General features: G+C 44.8%; 1 protein-coding gene across 1 annotated transcript in view; it reads left to right on the forward strand.

The window, feature by feature from the left end:
• The window catches only part of PDE6D (phosphodiesterase 6D), a 56928-nt gene that overhangs the window by 18042 nt on the left and 20497 nt on the right, over positions 1 to 18389 (forward strand). The window lies entirely within an intron of this gene.

Below are 18389 nucleotides of genomic sequence, written 5' to 3' on the forward strand. Positions count from 1 at the left end.
GCGCGCAAAATAAATTGTGACTTTTTATCTCCACAATAGTGGAATTGTGCTTTACGCTAAAAGCGGCAGGCGATGGCATGTCCCATGCCATCAACAGCCTTGGCATTGCTGACCTATTTTGTTTTAATTGTCCTGACCTTTTGAGGCAGTTTATACATTGGCACTGGACTGACCTGCCTGGTATTTTCCATTCCGAGCCGGCCTGTGGCATCTGCCGCATCATCATTAATATGTCCCTATGTACAGACCAGACACATTTAGTAATAGGTTGTTTACTGCCAAGTGGTCCTCTGAGTCCCTGTCCCTTGTCATTATCAGTCGCTGGTGGTGATGATGCAACAGTCTTGCCTGCTCAGCGCACGCACAGTAATGTCATGTAACATCCCATAGTCCTTGTCCAGGTTGTTGGCGTAGCACCAGATGAGAAGCTTAGCTACAAATACTAATCCATAAAAACAAGCCTCGATGCCAAGATCTAAAGGAACAGGAACACAGGTCATCTTCCATTGTGTTGATTCCTTAGGGATGACTTTTTTTTTTGTCTGCCTTTTTTCCTGCTTGATTGGCTGGGGCGATTTTCCCATGAATGACACCCACACGTACATCTGTGTGCAGCTGGGGTGAGCCTCACATTGCAGATTATAACTCATTTGACTATTTTGAGTGTCTGCATAAGATCACAGATGTTTGTGCAGCTAAGGAAGGGAGGGAATCCACATTCCCTGCTGAATTCTTTGCTTATTGCCTTGGTGCCAAGTGTATATTGCATTGAGTCTTAAATCGCATGAAGAGTTGGTCTTTATTAAAGCTTAGCCCCACTTGTGAAACCACTTTTCTGCAACTGAATACCAGTAAAAGACTTTCTAGCATACTACTGTACGTTTTCTGGATGGCCTCCTCTTCCTCAGCGACCCATGTCATATGATAAAGACACAACAGCTGTGGTCACCAGTAGTTATGCTGTGTAGCACAGAGGACCACCCATGATACTGGACATCATCTAGCAAGCTAGTGCCTGGTCATTGCATAATCCATGAGGACAGGTGCTGAAGATGGAGTGCAGGGTCAGATGAGAAAGAGCTCTTTTTTTTTACTTTTCGAAGACTGGATTTAGATGGCCATTCTGATCTCCACAGAACACCCGAACATACCCACATTTTCACCCCGGCAGCCCCTGTGATATAAGCATCGGAGCATTTCATTTTCCGATGCTCTCTCTTGCTCTACGCTGTATAGCGCAGGGCAAGGGCTTGTTTGTTTACCTCTGTACACTACTAGGTGGAGGCTTCCGCCCAGCAGTGTGTTCGGTGATGTCACCGGCTCTGATGGTCCGGCTTTAAAGTTGCCCTAGCTGTTTTACAGCCTAGGGCATTGCTAAAGCCCGTCCATCAGTACCAGGCTCAATGCTGGGCAGAAGCCTATGCCTGGCAGGCCCCATGGAGAGCCCGGTAAGTCACCGGATCTCCTGAAAATGCTTTTGCTCTGCGCGATTCAGCACAGGACGAAGGAGAGCATCGGAGAATAAAATGCTCCGATGCTCATATCAGGGGGCAGCCGGGGTGAAAATGGGGATATGTCCGGGTTCAGCTCTGAACCTGACAACCTCTTTAATGGACAGGAATGGTTCTCGGCACAGGCCAACTGAGGTGTGAATTGCACCATTTTGTTTAAAGGGGTCATCCAGCTATTACTAAGCCTCTAGGCCATCACTAGCTAATTGGTGGAAGACTGACACCCTGCACCCCTACTCATCAGCCATTCGGGTGTAGCTCCATCATCAGAACTCGATTGTCTAGTGGACAGGGTAGACCAGTGATGGCGAACCTATGGCACGGGTGCCAGAGGCAGCACTCAGAGCCTTCTCTGTGGGCACCCGCAGTGTGAAAAAAGTCTATGGTGTACCAATATGCCTTAGACTTTTCCTGCCATTCATCAGCGCAGGGAGCGCTATAAACAGCACAGGCAGGGCACTGAATGTAGGCAGGCTTTAATAGCTAAATGATAAAGTACATGGAATATATACCGTGTAGGCACTTTACGATAAATAAGTGGGTTTTAGGTTGCAGTTTGGGCACTCGGCCTCTAAAAGGTTCGACATCACTGGGGTAGACCATCACTTTAATAAAAGCTGGACAACCCCTTCATTGGGTCTGTGCAGTTTGGATAGCATATGGATGGAAAACACTGTTGTCTGAATCAGACCTAAGAAGTACATTTGTTATACTCGCGTCTCTCTCTTCGTGGTTGTATTTTTGCATCATTAGAAGACAGTGTTGGGCTATGTTAATGGGATTCATTTAGTTTCAGTGCAAATTTGGCGCTGAAACCACTCCCCATTGCGGAAGGCAGCGCAGAAGTTCATGCAGTCAAGTTTTTTTTTTTTTCATGTGCAGTTTTTCAGACCGCGCCAAGAATATACATACTTGGCGTGGGTACCTCCTAAAAGCCGCAGTGGGGGCCTGCTTGTGGTTTAGCTCCATTCAGTGGAGCTCAACCGAGAAGCAGGACCGCAGCATTCAAAATGAAAAAAACACAGCAGAAACCAAAGGAGTGTCATGGGATACGTGGCAGATTTTGGGTGAACATAACCCTAATTTAGCAGATGACAAAAAAAGATGGATAAAGAATTCAATTCCATTTTTTTTCTTAAAAGAACCAAATGTGATACTTGAACCTGACAGAAATTGGCAGCAGCAGCATGTGAATCTGAATTGGAGAGACCCAGTAAAATAGATCTTCTGATATGCCATGGATTTACCGCAGGAAGATCCCTTGGTAACTTTTGTGATCTTAGGCCATCTCTGATTACTAGATTATACCAAAGAGGAGGTTGGTTCTATAAATCGCCGATGGTCTGAAATCATAGACTTCACCAATGTAACGTGACCAAAATGATCCTCCTGCAGCTGTGACATATTAGAAGATAATTTTGCAGAGATTTTCCCTTTAAATTGATTTTAACACAGGTAACTGAGTATTCTAGCCAAAATCATTTATCGCCTAGCCAAGTAATCATTGCTAGGTCAGTGGGGGGGTCTGACCTCTCATAAATATGCATTTGCTGTATTCTATGATAGCTCCTATTGGGCAAACAGCAAACTGATATATCCTACTGTAAGCCATGTCCCTTTCTGTAGCAGCATGCCCACTGCTAGGTTCAAAAATCCAGCGCTGGGAACTGGCAGCCATCTTCCCCCGTTATGGCCAGAGTGAGCACGGAGGAGAACCATGTTGATGTTGGATCACTGTTCTGTAGTAGCCATCTTGTACCCATGGGGCTGGAAGGGAGGCTAAGTTTCCTGTGGAGTGACCATGAATAGATCATGTGTGGCCCCATTCTGTTTTGCTTTCAAGTCTTTTCTGACTTTCCTTTTGAATTATTAGCAAAGTGTTAGACATGAACCTGCGTCATGCAGAGACCAGGGGAAAAGGGATTAGTGTGCTAAGTAACTGGTATGTTTCAGCCTTCGTTTTTTTTACTGCTCCCCCTGCGCCAAAACTGGATAAACTAGACAAGACACGGTAGTGCCAAGCTGGTGTAATAGTCCTCGCTACTACTGCCTTGACTGTATTTTACTTTTTTAAATGCAAATTCCCCTCCTGCTGCTATTGAGGTGGTGTCTAGTTATCCAAGTTGTACTTGGACCTTTTAAAGGGGTATTCCTTTTAGAAGTCGTTATTCTCTATCCACAGAATAGGGAATACCATTAGATCAGTGGGGGTCTGACCGCTGGGATCCCCACTGGGGGCTCTCTACCCTGAAATGAATTAAGTGAATGTTGAGCATGTGGCTTGATGCTCCATTCATTCTCTATGGGACTACTGTTGATAAGAGCACAATACCTGGCTATTTCTGGCAGTCTCTTAGAGATGAATGGAGTGTAGTGTGCGTGTATGACCTTCCCTCTATGTAGTTCAGGGGAAAGATGCCCCCATTCTCCTGTTCGGTGTAATTCCCAGTCAGAACCACAGTAATCCAATAGTTATCCCCTATCCAGCCTGGATTCTTACATGTACAGTACAGACCAAAAGTTTGGACACACCTTCTCATTCAAAGAGTTTTCTTTATTTTCATGACTATGGAAATTGTAGAGTCACACTGAAGGCATCAAAACTATGAATTAACACATGTGGAAGTATATACATAACAAAAAAGTGTGAAACAACTGAAAATATGTCATATTCTAGGTTCTTCAAAGTAGCCACCTTTTGCTTTGATTACTGCTTTGCACACTCTTGGCATTCTCTTGATGAGCTTCAAGAGGTAGTCACCTGAAATGGTCTTCCAACAGTCTTGAAGGAGTTCCCAGAGATGCTTAGCACTTGTTGGCCCTTTTGCCTTCACTCTGCTGTCCAGCTCACCCCAAACCATCTCGATTGGGTTCAGGTCCGGTGACTGTGGAGGCCAGGTCATCTGGCGCAGCACCCCATCACTCTCCTTCATGGTCAAATAGCCCTTACACAGCCTGGAGGTGTGTTTGGGGTCATTGTCCTGTTGAAAAATAAATGATGGTCCAACTAAACGCAAACCGGATGGAATAGCATGCCACTGCAAGATGCTGTGGTAGCCATGCTGGATGTCCTTAGCAGTGGTTTCCTAGCAGATATTCTACCACGAAGGCCTGATTCACACAGTCTCCTCTTAACAGTTGTTCTAGAGATGTGTCTGCTGCTAGAACTCTGTGTGGCATTGACCTGGTCTCTAATCTGAGCTGCTGTTAACCTGCGATTTCTGAGGCTGGTCACTCGGATGAACTTATCCTCCGCAGCAGAGGTGACTCTTGGTATTCCTTTCCTGGGGCGGTCCGCATGTGAGCCAGTTTCTTTGTAGCGCTTCATGGTTTTTGTGACTGCACTTGGGGACACTTTCAAAGTTTTCCCAATTTTTCGGACTGACTGACCTTCATTTCTTAAAGTAATGATGGCCACTCGTTTTTCTTTACTCAGCTGCTTTTTTCTTGCCATAATACAAATTCTAACAGTCTGTGTATCCACCTGACTTCTCCACAACGCAACTGATGGTCCCAACCCCATTTATAAGGCAAGAAAACCCACTTATTAAACCTGACAGGGCACACCTGTGAAGTGAAAACCATTTTAGGTGACTACCTCTTGAAGCTCATCAAGAGAATGCCAAGAGTGTGCAAAGCAGTAATCAAAGCAAAAGGTGGCTACTTTGAAGAACCTAGAATATGACATATTTTCAGTTGTTTCACACTTTTTTGTTATGTATATAATTCCACATGTGTTAATTCATAGTTTTGATGCCTTCAGTGTGAATCTACAATTTTCATAGTCGTGAAAATAAAGAAAACTCTTTGAATGAGAAGGTGTGTCCAAACTTTTGGTCTGTACTGTAGATCTGTAACTTTTACTTCTCTGTATTCTTTCTCATAACCAAGGTCAGGACTGTATGAATGTAATCCTACCTGCCATGTATCCCATTTCAGATACTTCAGGTATAGTAAATCAGTGAGATTCCCCACAATGTGGAATCCCCTTTGGGTAATAGAAGTGGGCAGCTTTATTCAGTAATGCTTTTAAGCTTATGGAAAGAGTGTGTTCCCTTTCCTGACTCGGTGAATGAAGCGCTTTGTCACTACAAGGAAAGCTAGCTTTAGTACTGCTCATGGCCAGAAGCAAGAAGACCTTGGCTGTGGTTGCGTGGGTGTATTGAGTGGCCTGCTTGTATGGCAAGACTGAGGTGGAATTTATGGTGCATCTAGGAAATTAGCGCCATTGCGGTGTGTTCATGACAGGCACATGTTCCTGTTAATGGTCTTCATGCAGGTGTACACATCTCCTTGTCATTTATAGCCAAGAGCTGTGAGTAGGGCCAGCTCTATTTTCTGCACAGCTCGCCTCTGCCATAAGAATGATGGGCTTTTAATGCTCTCAGGAAGATTGCTAATACATGGTGTCATTATGGGATAGATGGAGGGAGCCTGCCGTCAACTACTCGGCATTAAATATTTAAAATGTTTAATCCGTTAAACATGTTGGAAAAAAAAAATATCTCCATCTGTTTTTATTTGTATTTTTTTCCTTTATGTGCGGTTTCTAGGACCACGTCCAGAGCAGATTATGCTTAAAAGGGAAAATCTATTCCAGCAGAAACTGTTGTAGGAGCTGCGCTTCTACTGTACAGCACAGCATTTGGCTCATCGTTACAACTGGATTTGTAGTTTTATTTTAGTTGTCTGAACATTATAGGTCCTTAAAGGGAACCTGTCATCAACTTTATGCTGCCCATACTAACGGCAGAATAAAGTAGAGACAGGTGAGTTGATTTCAGCTGTCTGTCACTTAATAGTTAAAAGTAAGTGGTTGCCGAGAATCAACATCACAATCATTGCAGTCTAGGCCTTGAAAAGAGTCATGGCCACCTGAGAAGAGTCATGGTTATTCATGAATTCAAGGGGGAACTTCTGACTGGCTCCCAACATGGCTGGCACCACCACAAGATAAGACGTTGTGCTGCTATACGCATTTTTTCCTATATTCATGACTTCCTGCTCTCCTGCCCACCTGCTGATGGCTGACAGTCTTCTACCTAGTTTTCTCCCTTTCTCTCTAGGAGAGAACTGCCAACCATCAGCAGATGGGCGAGGAGAGCAGGAGATTAGGAATAACCAGGACTCTTCTCAGGTAGATCTGACTCTTTTCCAGGCCTGGGCTGCAATGATTATGATGCTGGTTCTCAGCAACCACTGACTTTTAGCTGATGAGTGACACACCGCTGACATCAGCATTTCTGTCACTAATTTATCCTGCCCTCAGTGACGTCAGCAGAAAGTTGATGACAGGTTCCCTTTAAAGTGAACCTGTCCCTTTGGATATTTGTTTAAGTAATTTTACTTTGTTCCTTTTGTTTTACTTTATGTATGTACCAAATACCTTTATCATTGGTATCTCATGATACATTTCTGATGCTATAAAACTTCAATAAAGCATCTGAAACATAAAGTGAACCTGTCAGCAGTTCCATAGGTGAGATCATTACAAAGATTTAGTTTTAAAAAGGGGTGTGCATTGGCTTCCCTTTGCTTCTTATCACCTGGCTCACCTTGAGCCTTGACATCAGTCGTGTGACCAAAGATTGCTGTGTAGCAGTGCTGCTATTGAAATAAATAAGGATGCAGGGGATCTTTCAAGTTGCCACAGCTGTGACCCTAGAATTGCAAAAAATAAAAATCCAGCATTTAGTTCATTTTTCTGATTCTGGGGTTGAGTTTTGTTGCAATCTCATTCAGTTCAATGGCTGCACTGCTACACGGTGGTCTTTGGTGACTAGTTGTGAGCCAAGTCAATGTGTAGCCCCAGCCTTAAAGAAGCTCTCCTACAAAAACCTTTATTCTCTGTCCCATTAGAATGGTAGTGCAGGTAATCTTACTGGCGACTGTATTTGTTATAACCTCCCTTCAGCTCCTTAGCTGTGTCATGTGATCTGCAACTGATACAGGACAGGAAGTCAGTTACTTCTCTTTTCATTCCTATAATGGCTCATTCAGATGGCCATATGCAAAAAGTTTTTTTTGTTGAGTAGATGCTGACCCATTCACTTTTATGGGGCCCTTTTCTTCCATTCCACGGCACTGCAAAACAAATGAGACATGTCCTATACTTGTCAGTGAAAATCAAGACATGGCCCCATTGAAGTCTATGGGTCTGCAGAAATACGGAACGCAATCCGTTTTTTGTGTGGACATACTAAACTGTCCACCAAAAAAGGATCTGCATTTTTACGGACAGCATACGGCCGTCTGAATGAGTCCTAAGACTGACATTGAGGCTCCCATAGGAATACACAGAGAAACTGACTTCCTCTCCACACATAAGATGCTGCGTTATTTGGAGAGTCAGAGTGTTGGTCACATGACACAACTGAGGCTCAGAAGGGAGGTTATAACAAGCAAATACAGTCACTTCACTACAGATTACATCATGTACCTTTCTAACAGGTCAGAATAAAAATCTTTGTGGGAGTGCTTTTTTAACGATCAGGTCTCTCAAATGGGGAGTACCTTGTCAGTCAAGCAGACCCAGAAGGGAGACGCCTAGCAGACAGATTCTGGGAGCAGATTTAGGAAAACTGCCTAAGTGAAATACTGTTTTTCCAGAAGCTGAAATAGCGAAGACTTAACTACACGTGATAAAGTGCTCTCTAGATTTTTATGGATGTACATTTAGGTACTTTCACACTTGCGGCAGAGTTATCCGGCAAGCAGTTCCATCACCGGAACTGCCTGCCGGATCCGGCAATCTGCATGCAAACGGTCAGCATTTGTAGACTGATCCGGATTCTGATCCGTCTCACAAATGCATTGCAAGAACCGATCCGTCTATGCATTGCAAGAACGGCTTAGTCTCTCCGTTTGTCATACAGACAAACTGATCCGTTTCTATATATTTATTTATTTTTTACACATTTTTACTGGTCTGCATAGACTGAAAGGACTGATCCAGCATTGCGGTATTTTCACTAATACATTTCAATGATCCGGAATTTTGGACGGAGATAATACCGCAGCATGCTGAGGTATTTCCTCCGTCCAAAACGCCAGTCAGTGACTGAACTGAAGACACCCTGATGTATCCTGAACGGATGTCTCTCCATTCAGAGTGTATTAGGATAAAACTGATCAATTCTTTTCCGGTATTGAGCTCCTGTGATGGAACTCAATACCGGAAAAGAAAAACGCTAGTGTGAAAGTACTCTTACACAAGCCTTACTTGGCGTGTTGTGGCCCCTGTGCTACTAGATGTGTTGTTACAGTATGAGCACATCTTTCAGATCAAACCTCTGGAGATAATGGACTGTATCCCATAGACATTTGGTTGGTTCTTGGTTCCCACCGAGCACCAGGTAGAGATACTTCATCATTATTGTCTCACCTTCTCTAATTTTGATGTACTAATGAACCTGTCCAGATGTGTTGTATTGTTTCATCGGTGGTCAAAGAGGAGCTAGTGGCTGCTACTAATGTGTTAAATCCCATCCCCCATTCTTTTATCTGCCTGTCAGATTAAAGTACTAATTCCTAGAGGTTACAAAACGCTGTTCTCAGACTCCACTTGTTGTAATCCTAGCGTTAACCACTTTTGTGTGTATGTGTTCCACCATATAAGCCCCTGGAAACATCTCCTTCTGATCTGGTGTACTCATTTTCCATCTGGGAATGCGGTTGCTTTTTTGCAAATGGTTAAACTGATGTCTTTAGCGTTCCGGGATGCCATAATGTATCATTGGTGTGACGTTCAGTTTGTCGACCAGGCATCGATAAATAGCGCAGGTCGCTCATCTCTCAGACAATTTATTGCTTGTCTGAGAAGGTCAATGATACTACATGTCGTGGTGGAACTGGCTGCTGAGACTTCATTCTTGTGCGATTCCAGAGCCTTACGTAACGTCTTGCAGCATTATATAGTATCAGACAACTTTACTTAACCCTTTCCTGATGGGGTATTGTGGATATTTGTCTATTAGATGGTGTTTTGGGGTCTCAGGGACCTGCATTACTGTTGATGACTGAACTGGGTGGAGGGCGGTGAAATTCCAATGCAAGGGAGCATGGATGTTTGGATAGATTATTGCAATTTTGGGTCTCTGGCACGCTGCATGTTTTGAAGGTAATTTGTAAAATAGTATTCACCCTCACAATGATTCCTCTAATTCTCCCATGAATAGCGATGTCAAATAACTGTACAGTGGTTTCCCAAGCTGCAAGATTAATTGGTTCCAGGAAGACCAATGTTAAGTTTATAATATTGTAACTCAAAGGGGTTGTGCAGGAAATATATATTGATGACCTATCCTCGGGATAGGTCATCAATATCTGATCGGCAGGGGTCCTACACCTGGCACCACCGCCTATCATCTGTTTGAAGATATGGCGGTGCTCCATGCAAGCGCTATGTCCTACTGCCCTTCGGCTCAGAAGCGCCGTGTATTCACTTGAATGCAGGGAGTACTTGTAATTACACCATACAACCACTTCAAGGTAGATGACGCGCAGTGTAAGGGTCCATTCACACATCCGTGTGTGTTTTGCGGATCTGCAAAACACGGACAGCGGCAATGTGCGTTCAGCATTTTGCGGACTGCACATTGCCGGCACTAAGCGAATAGTGAATTTTTTTTCAGGATCGGAATAGCAGACCCGGAAGTGCGGGTCCGCAATTCCGGATCAGGGCCGCACGTCGTGCGGCCCCATAAAAATGTATGGGTCCGCAATTCCGTTCCGCAAAATGCGTGAATGGAGTCTAAAGACGAGAAGTGGCACTTGCATGGAGCACCGCCTCCTCTTCATACAGCTAACCAGCAGAGGTGCCGGACAGTACAGGACATGTAGTACCGCACTGTACTGTACAGAGGTCCAGGAGAAAAAATCCAGTAACTTAAATAGGGTCTATTTGTATTTCTATCTGTTGTCTGTATCCCCAATAATGAATCCTCCCAGTGTCTCCATAGAGCAAGCTTGAGAAGCTCCGTACATACCCGCTGGAGCCCCTGACCACGCAGGTCACCCTCTTGAAAGGAATGAGCAGCCCCAGTAGTGTTTGGTGTTCCTATACAAGGGCCATCATTGTGAGGTCATAGAATGCTGTGATGTCATGTGATCATTTTCATATGCTGATTTTTAATCTGTGAAAAAAAACTTTTATTGCCTCTAAGGCCTCATGCACACGACCGTGGTGTGTTTTGCGGTCCGCAAATCGCACATCCGCAAAACACGGATGGCGTCCGTATGCGTTCCGCCATTTGCGGAACGGCACGGACAGCCTTCAATATAAATGCCTATTCTTGTCCGCAGAGCACGGACAAGATAAGGACATGTTATATTTTTTTAGCGGGACCACGGAACGGAGCAACGGATGCGGACAGCACACGGAGTGTTGTCCACATCTTTTGCGATCCCATTGAAGTGAATGGTTCTACATCCGAGCCGCCAAAACGGCAGCTCGGATGCGGACCCAAACAACGGCCGTGTGCATGAGGCCTAACTCTGAAAAGTTCTGAACTGCACTTGCTTGCAAAATGGTGCGAGTTTCACTGAACGCATCCGGACCTAATCCGTCATGCTCGTGTGAAAGAGGCCTAAGTGTCTTGTTTTTATGCAGTTTTTTTTAAAGATGCAGTGGACCATAAAACGCACCTAGGTTTTAGAGGAGAAAAATACAGAAAAAAAAAATATTTTTCATCTGACCTCAGCTCAGACCCCAGATCAGAGAAAGAATAAAAAACAACTTGCCGCTTCTGCTCTTTCGCTGCTCCTCAGACCCTGCTCTTCCTGCCGCGCTGTGCAGTGATCCGACGTCGCACAGCGTGATATCACAGAGCGTGCTGACATCCTCAGGCTGTGCGCAGGTCACAACACAGCGTGCGGCCAAAGAAGACCAGGAAGTGATGAGTACAGAGCCTGCCGGGTGTCTACTTTCAAAAAATATATATGTGGGGGGTTGGTTATTTTTATATAATTTAGGTTTTGTTTGTACATGCTGTAGGGATCTGTACTTGCAGTAGGGTTGGCAATGACAGATTTTCATAGAGCAGTCAAGTTATAGCATCACTCAGAGCAATAAAGTTATAGCACCATCATAGGATAACATAACACAAAATAAATACCTGCCTGTCTGGGCTCTACGGTTCCTGTCTCACCTATAGAGTCCTGTTCACACCAGGGAAGATCAGGCTTCACTCAGCCTCACGGTCTAACCACACAGGTCAGCTCTCCAGGCTTCATTTCCCTACACTGACACTCTGAGGTCTGCTTTATTCCCCCCAGTGATGGATCCCTACAGGCCTCACCTAGGATCACCTCGGGATAGGGGAAAAACCTGTAATGGAGGGTGTGGAGTGGGAAATCGCACTACCAATCCTATCTCCCAGTCCAAAGAGGTCCAGCCCATATAAACTTGAACAAAGCGCTCCAGCAGACAATGCTCCCTCCACTACTTTACCAAAAACAATGCCAATACTTTGGAAGTTCTCCTGCCTACCAGAGGTGTAAATCATCCAAAAACCAGCCACAGCTAAAGGTTATGCCAGTTTTATCAACTGTGAGTTCTTTTTTTTTAAGTTGGAACAATTGTCACCTTCTTGCTCAAGTGAAGGGGTGGAGTAATATCTAAAGACAGAAATGCACCAGCCTTATCAAACATAGCTTGACGTTTGATGAATTTGGCTCAAATGACTCCAACTCAGAATCCTCCAGTCCCCATGTACCAAGCATGCTCAACCTGCGGCCTTCCAGCTGTTGTAAAACTACAACTCCCACAATGCTCTGCTGTAGGCTGTTCAGGCTTGCTGGGAGTTGTAGTTTTGCAACAGCTGGAGGGCCGCAGGTTGAGCATGCCTGCCATATTCAAATCACTGATAAGTGATCTGATGGTAACAGCCCATAGATCACGGTTAGCTGTGGTCTGTACCGACACACATCCAGAAATGGCACAGAACACGTGCCCAAAGACAGAATGCTTCCGGATGCAGAAACACACCGCTCAGTAAAATGATTTTTTCAGTTCCCTGCAAAGTACAGGATCAGGGTTTTCAGTGTGTCAGCCCAATCCTGCAGATGGCAGTGCCCTCAGGGCCGTGCAGTGCCACCAACTCGCCATGTAAATTAATGTGCTGTTAATTGATATGGTGTGGTCAGGAAAGAGTTAATAGGCTATTCTGGTTGTTAAAAGTTAACCCTTATCCACAGGATAGAACTATTAGATCAGTGGGGATCGTATGACTAGGACCCCCACCGATAACAAGAACGCCCTCAGGGCACTCTGAAATTGCATGCCCGACCCGTCACTCTATTAAACTGGTGCCCCATTATCTCTATGAGAGAGGAAATAGCCAAGCGCTGTACTTGGCTGTCTCCAGAGTTCTTGTAGAGGTTAGTGAAGTGGCAGTGCACATGCCCGACCTGCCGCTCCATTCATTTAGCAATGTGTGGTAACTATTTTCGTGATCGGTGGGGTCCCAGGGGTAGGACCCTGACAGACGTAATAGTTATCCCCCATCCTATGTATAGGGCAGGGGTGCACAACGTTTCCTGGTTGGGGGCCACATTGCCAGACTGAACCAATGACGAGGGCCAAAATTAAAATTTAAAGGTGTATTAACAACTGAAATATTGTACTTATGGCATATTGAACACACATTATATAACATTAATGTCTAGTTACACTTCCAGGACTCCCATCTAATGGGAGAAATACATGTGAGCAGCCACAAGACATAGGCATACATGTCTGTTACCAGATGGTTGGGGGCCGCACAGAATGGTATCAAGGGCCGCATGTGGCCCCCGGGCCGCAGGTTGTGCACCCCTGGTATAGGGGATGGCTTTTAACAACTAGAATATCCCTTTAAATGGCTGTTTTATATATACATACAGTACAGACCAAAAGTTTGGACACACCTTCTCATTCAAAGAGTTTTCTTTATTTTCATGACTATGAAAATTGTAGATTCACACTGAAGGCATCAAAACTATGAATTAACACATGTGGAATTATATACATAACAAAAAAGTGTGAAACAACTGAAAATATGTCATATTCTAGGTTCTTCAAAGTAGCCACCGTTTGCTTTGATTACTGCTTTGCACACTCTTGGCATTCTCTTGATGAGCTTCAAGAGGTAGTCACCTGAAATGGTCTTCCAACAGTCTTGAAGGAGTTCCCAGAGATGCTTAGCACTTGTTGGCCCTTTTGCCTTCACTCTGCTGTCCAGCTCACCACACCGCATCTGCGGATTTGCAGACCCATTCAGGTGAATGAGTCTGCACACGGCCGTTGCCCCACCATGGCTGTATTGCGGCACGCATACAGCAGGTTCACAATACACGGGGCATCGGCCGCGTGCACCCCGCATCACGGATACGGACCCATTCAGTTGAATCAGTCCGCAAACCCGGAGATGCGGTGCGGAAGCATGGATCGGCACCCCACGGAAGCACTACAGAGTGCTTCCGTGGGGTTTCTGGCCGTGCCTCCACACAGCAAAAAAGTAATGCATGCACTACTTTTTTGCGGTGTGGACCAATGGATGCGGATCGCTAACCCCATTCAAATGAATGGGTCTGTGATCCGCATGCGGATGCCCCATGGTCAGTGCCCGTGCATTGCAGACCGCAATTTGCAGTCCACAGCACGGGCCTGGCCAGCACACTGTTTGTCATGCCATCAATGCCCCTTTTTCTGCTGCGTTCACACTGGCTGCAGACTCTTATGCTCAGATCCTGACCAAATATGTTCCTGAGTCTTCCTGTCCTGCTACACATACAGTATAGCTCACAACCAGTCTGAGGACAGCGGAGACAGTCGCATTGGCGGGATGACAAATCTTTAAAACAATCTTTGTCCTCAGGTGAAAAGTCTCCATAAAATACCTGGACAACCCCTGTTTTGTACCGACTAAGCATCTTTTTTCATTATCACATTCCAAGAGCTATAATGCCCTCCATCAATGTAGCTGTATGAGGGCTTTTCTCTGGTAGGACAAACTGTAGATTTTAATGGCAATATTTTGGGGTACACAAAGCTCACTGATTAACGTTTATAGAAAATGAGGGGAAAAACTGCTTCCATCATTTACTTTTTCCATTTTAAATTTTCTCTTCAATATGGCACAAATAATATGGTAACTTCATTCTCTGGGTCAGTACAATTACAGTGATGATAATAATTGTATAGTACAAGTTGTTATAAATATAGAAATACCAAATATGTGGAACAGATTACATTTTTTAATTTTTTTTAAGTTTGGAAAGATTTCAGGGAACATATTACAGTGTACTACTTATGTAGTAAAGTGTATTATACAGTCAGTAGAAAACTGACAGGCAATTAATTAGACTGTGCTTCTGGCACAGCCTTATCGGGGTACACTAAAGACAGACTTAGCACCCTTCAATGGACCACTGGTTGAAATGAAAAGGCATCAGGCATCAGCAATCCGTTTTTTTTTGTGGACATGCTGAAATGTCTGCCTAAAAACGGATCTGCATTTTTACGGACAGCATACGGCCGTCTGAATGAGCCCATAGTGTGAAGTTGCTAATTATAGTGACTCTGCTCCTAGTGAGGATGAAGAAGATGTAAGCTGTTTAAATCACATTAAGAGATAACTCCTCAGTCATGCTCTGAGGGCACACTCCGTCAGAGTGTTCGTGGACAAACACTCTGCAATTACCTGTGTAAAACCAGGAGGCCCTCGAACAATGAAACAAAAAATAGAAAAGAAATATGTGGCCCTTTTCAAAACAGCTGCAAGCAAGCCTCAGCTAAGGCTGTATTACACAGCCCGATTTAACAGGCGATTGTCGGGAGGGAAGCGTTCCATCCAAGTAACCGCCTGCTCACTAGCGGAGAAGACCGCGATATGACATGCAACGATCTCAGCCTAGGGAGGAGTGATCGCTATGCCATCACCCGTCCCCGTGCTGTCTAGTGGTTTTCCGTCGGCAGATCATTATTAGACACCACGTTCTGCTGCCTGAAATGATCATTTTTCAACATGTCAAAAGATTTGGATTTCCAAGGTTGCTTGTTCATTGGGCATTTGGCGACAGTATTACATTGCATTCATACAAACGCTCGCTAGTGATCATCTGCCGAAAAATCGGCTGGTGTAATACAGGCTTTAAGGGTAGTTTTTGAACCAGATTTCCCTGCAGGTTTATGACTCAAAGCTAGAAGTGGATTTGAAAAGAATTGGAAATATAAAGGAAAGACTAAAAGTGCTCCTTCCCTACAATCGCCTGCTCGTCAGTGGAGGAGAAAGCTCTACTTACATGCAGCGATCTCCTCCACTGTATAGGGAGGAGTGACTGCTAATGCCATTGCTTGTCCCCATACTGAATCATTGTTTTTGGGCAGCAGATACAGCACAATCGGCGGCACCTTTACGCACGCAGATTCGCCACTGTTTGTACGAATGCTCGTTAGTGATATTCTTCCCGAACATCAGCCAGTGTAAACGGGCCTTTATACTTCTTCTTCCTGGTGGAGCAACTTCTTGCTTTGGCTGAAAAACCTGCAGGAATGTACATCAAATCCTTAAAAAAAACAAAAAAATGTGTGAACCTACCCTAAGACAAATGGCTATAGTCACAGGGGCGGACACAAACAGCAGAGGGCCCCTGTGCAAAGAATGTACCGCCCCCCAAAACCACACATACAAATATAAACATATATGTGCAAATAAAAAACATCTTCTGAATATGAATCAATATGTTTACAGATCTGTGCCCATTTCACAGTTATTATGCCCAGAGATGTGACCCTTTCACAGTAGTTTTGCCCAAATATGTGCACCCTCATAGTAGTTATGTCCAGATATGTGCCCCTTCACAGTAGTTATGTCCAGAAATGTGCCCTCATTGCTGAGAAAAATGTTTTATTATATGCAAATGGGGCGTTAAGATTATTTCTAGAGGCTCTGCTCTCTCTGTAACTGCCGCGCCCTCTGCACTTTGACACGGCTAGTTGTGATGACATTTTCACTGGCAGGCCCTGTCAAATTAGACAGGTAGCAGCAGTTGCAAATAAACCGGAGCCTCTAGGTGTAATGGCAACGCCCTCGTTACTCCTACAGGCTCATTTGCATAAATGAAAACATAATTTTTCTCAGCAATTTGGGCACATATTAACATGGGACCAACACAAATGTCTTAAAGGGATTCTGTCACCTCGTTTTCGGTTATAGAGATGCGGACATGCACGGCTAGATCGCCGCTAGCATGTCCGCAATATACCGGTCCTATAGGGCTGTGTCCTTTTATTTAGTTTAAAAAAGGATTTCAGAGATATGTAAACGAGGCTTGTAAGGTGCCCAAGGGGCTGTACGAACCTTCCTGGTGCCCAGCCACGCCCCCTATGAAGGAGCCCAGCACCGCCTATGTCCTCCGAATCTCCTCCTTTCGTCACAAATTGCCATAATCTCACGATGCCCGAGCTCGCGCATGCGCAGTTCCCTCCCTGCGGCTGATGCCAGCACAGGGAAGGAACACTATACCGGCACTGCGCGACATTACAGCAATCTAACTGTGAAGAAAGAAGGAGATTCGGAGGACATAGGCGGTGCTGGGCTCCTTCACAGGGGAGCGTGGCTGGGCACCAGGAGAGTTCGTACAGCCCCTTGGGCACCTTACAAAGCTAATTTACATATCTCTAAAATAATTTTTTAAACTAAATAAACAGACACAGCTCTATAGGACCGGTATATTGCGGACATGCTAGCGGCGATCTAGCTCTATAACCAAAAACGAGGTAACAGAATCCCTTTAAGCTGCTGAGCTCACATGTAACAGGCCAACCAGTGTCATAGGTACAGAACTGCTGACAGATGCCCTTTTAAAGCAGTTGTCTGGGTTCAGAGCTGACCCCGGACAGATCCCCTTCTCCCCCACTCAGCCCCTCTGACATTTCATACTCCGATGCTCTCCCTTGGCCTGCATTGCAAAGAGTAGGGCAAGGGCTGTTTTGTTTACAGCCCTAGCAGTGTTCCCGGTGACTGATGGGCAGCTTTACAGACTAAGGCAGCGTTAAAGCCCGTTCATTAGTGCCAGTGACGTCACCAGGAACACTGCTAGGCGGAATAGTACCCCTACAATTCTTAAGGGACTCCTTTGGAGCCCTCAGTAGTAATGCTGTTCCCTGCAGTGCCCCCTGTAATTATAATACCTCCTGCTGTACCCCCTGGAGTTATAATCTTCTCTGTAGTGCCCCCATACATTATAATGCCTGTCCTCTCCCTCCAGTCTTCTATACAATACAGTCCTATGTAAATAACACCAGTCCTCTCCCACCAGTCTTCTATATGATACAGTCCCATGTAAATAACCTATCTTCCTTACAGTCTTATATAACATACAGTCCCATGTAAATAAATCCCCTCTTTCAGCCCCTCCAACACAGTCCCATGTAAATAAAATCACTCCTTACCCTCCAGTCCTCTATAATATCCAGTCCCATGTAAATAACACCAGTCATCTCCCCCCAATCTTCTGTAACATACAGTCCCATGTAAGTAACAGCCATCTTCTCCCTTCAGCCCTTGTAACATACAGTCCCAGTTAAATAACATATTTTTCTACCACTAAGCAGGGAGGAGGTATAATGGGGAGAACCACAACTCCCAGCATTTCTCTGGCACTTACATTCATTCAATGGCATCACAGGTCTCCACTGCTGAGTGCTGCCTCTTTCTGCACTGGTCACATGATGGTGACCTCTTTACAGGTCCTACCACCACTTCGAGTGATGAAAAGGTCACATGACTATGATGGTGAAAAATTGCAAAATTAAAAACACCTCAGCTGGCAGTGGGAAGGGCCAGCTGCACAGGCAATATGTCCTCCTCTGTATAGTCAGTGATGTATTGATGG

Source organism: Bufo gargarizans, chromosome 4 (genome assembly GCF_014858855.1).
Source record: "Bufo gargarizans isolate SCDJY-AF-19 chromosome 4, ASM1485885v1, whole genome shotgun sequence".
Classification (NCBI taxonomy): domain Eukaryota; kingdom Metazoa; phylum Chordata; class Amphibia; order Anura; family Bufonidae; genus Bufo; species Bufo gargarizans.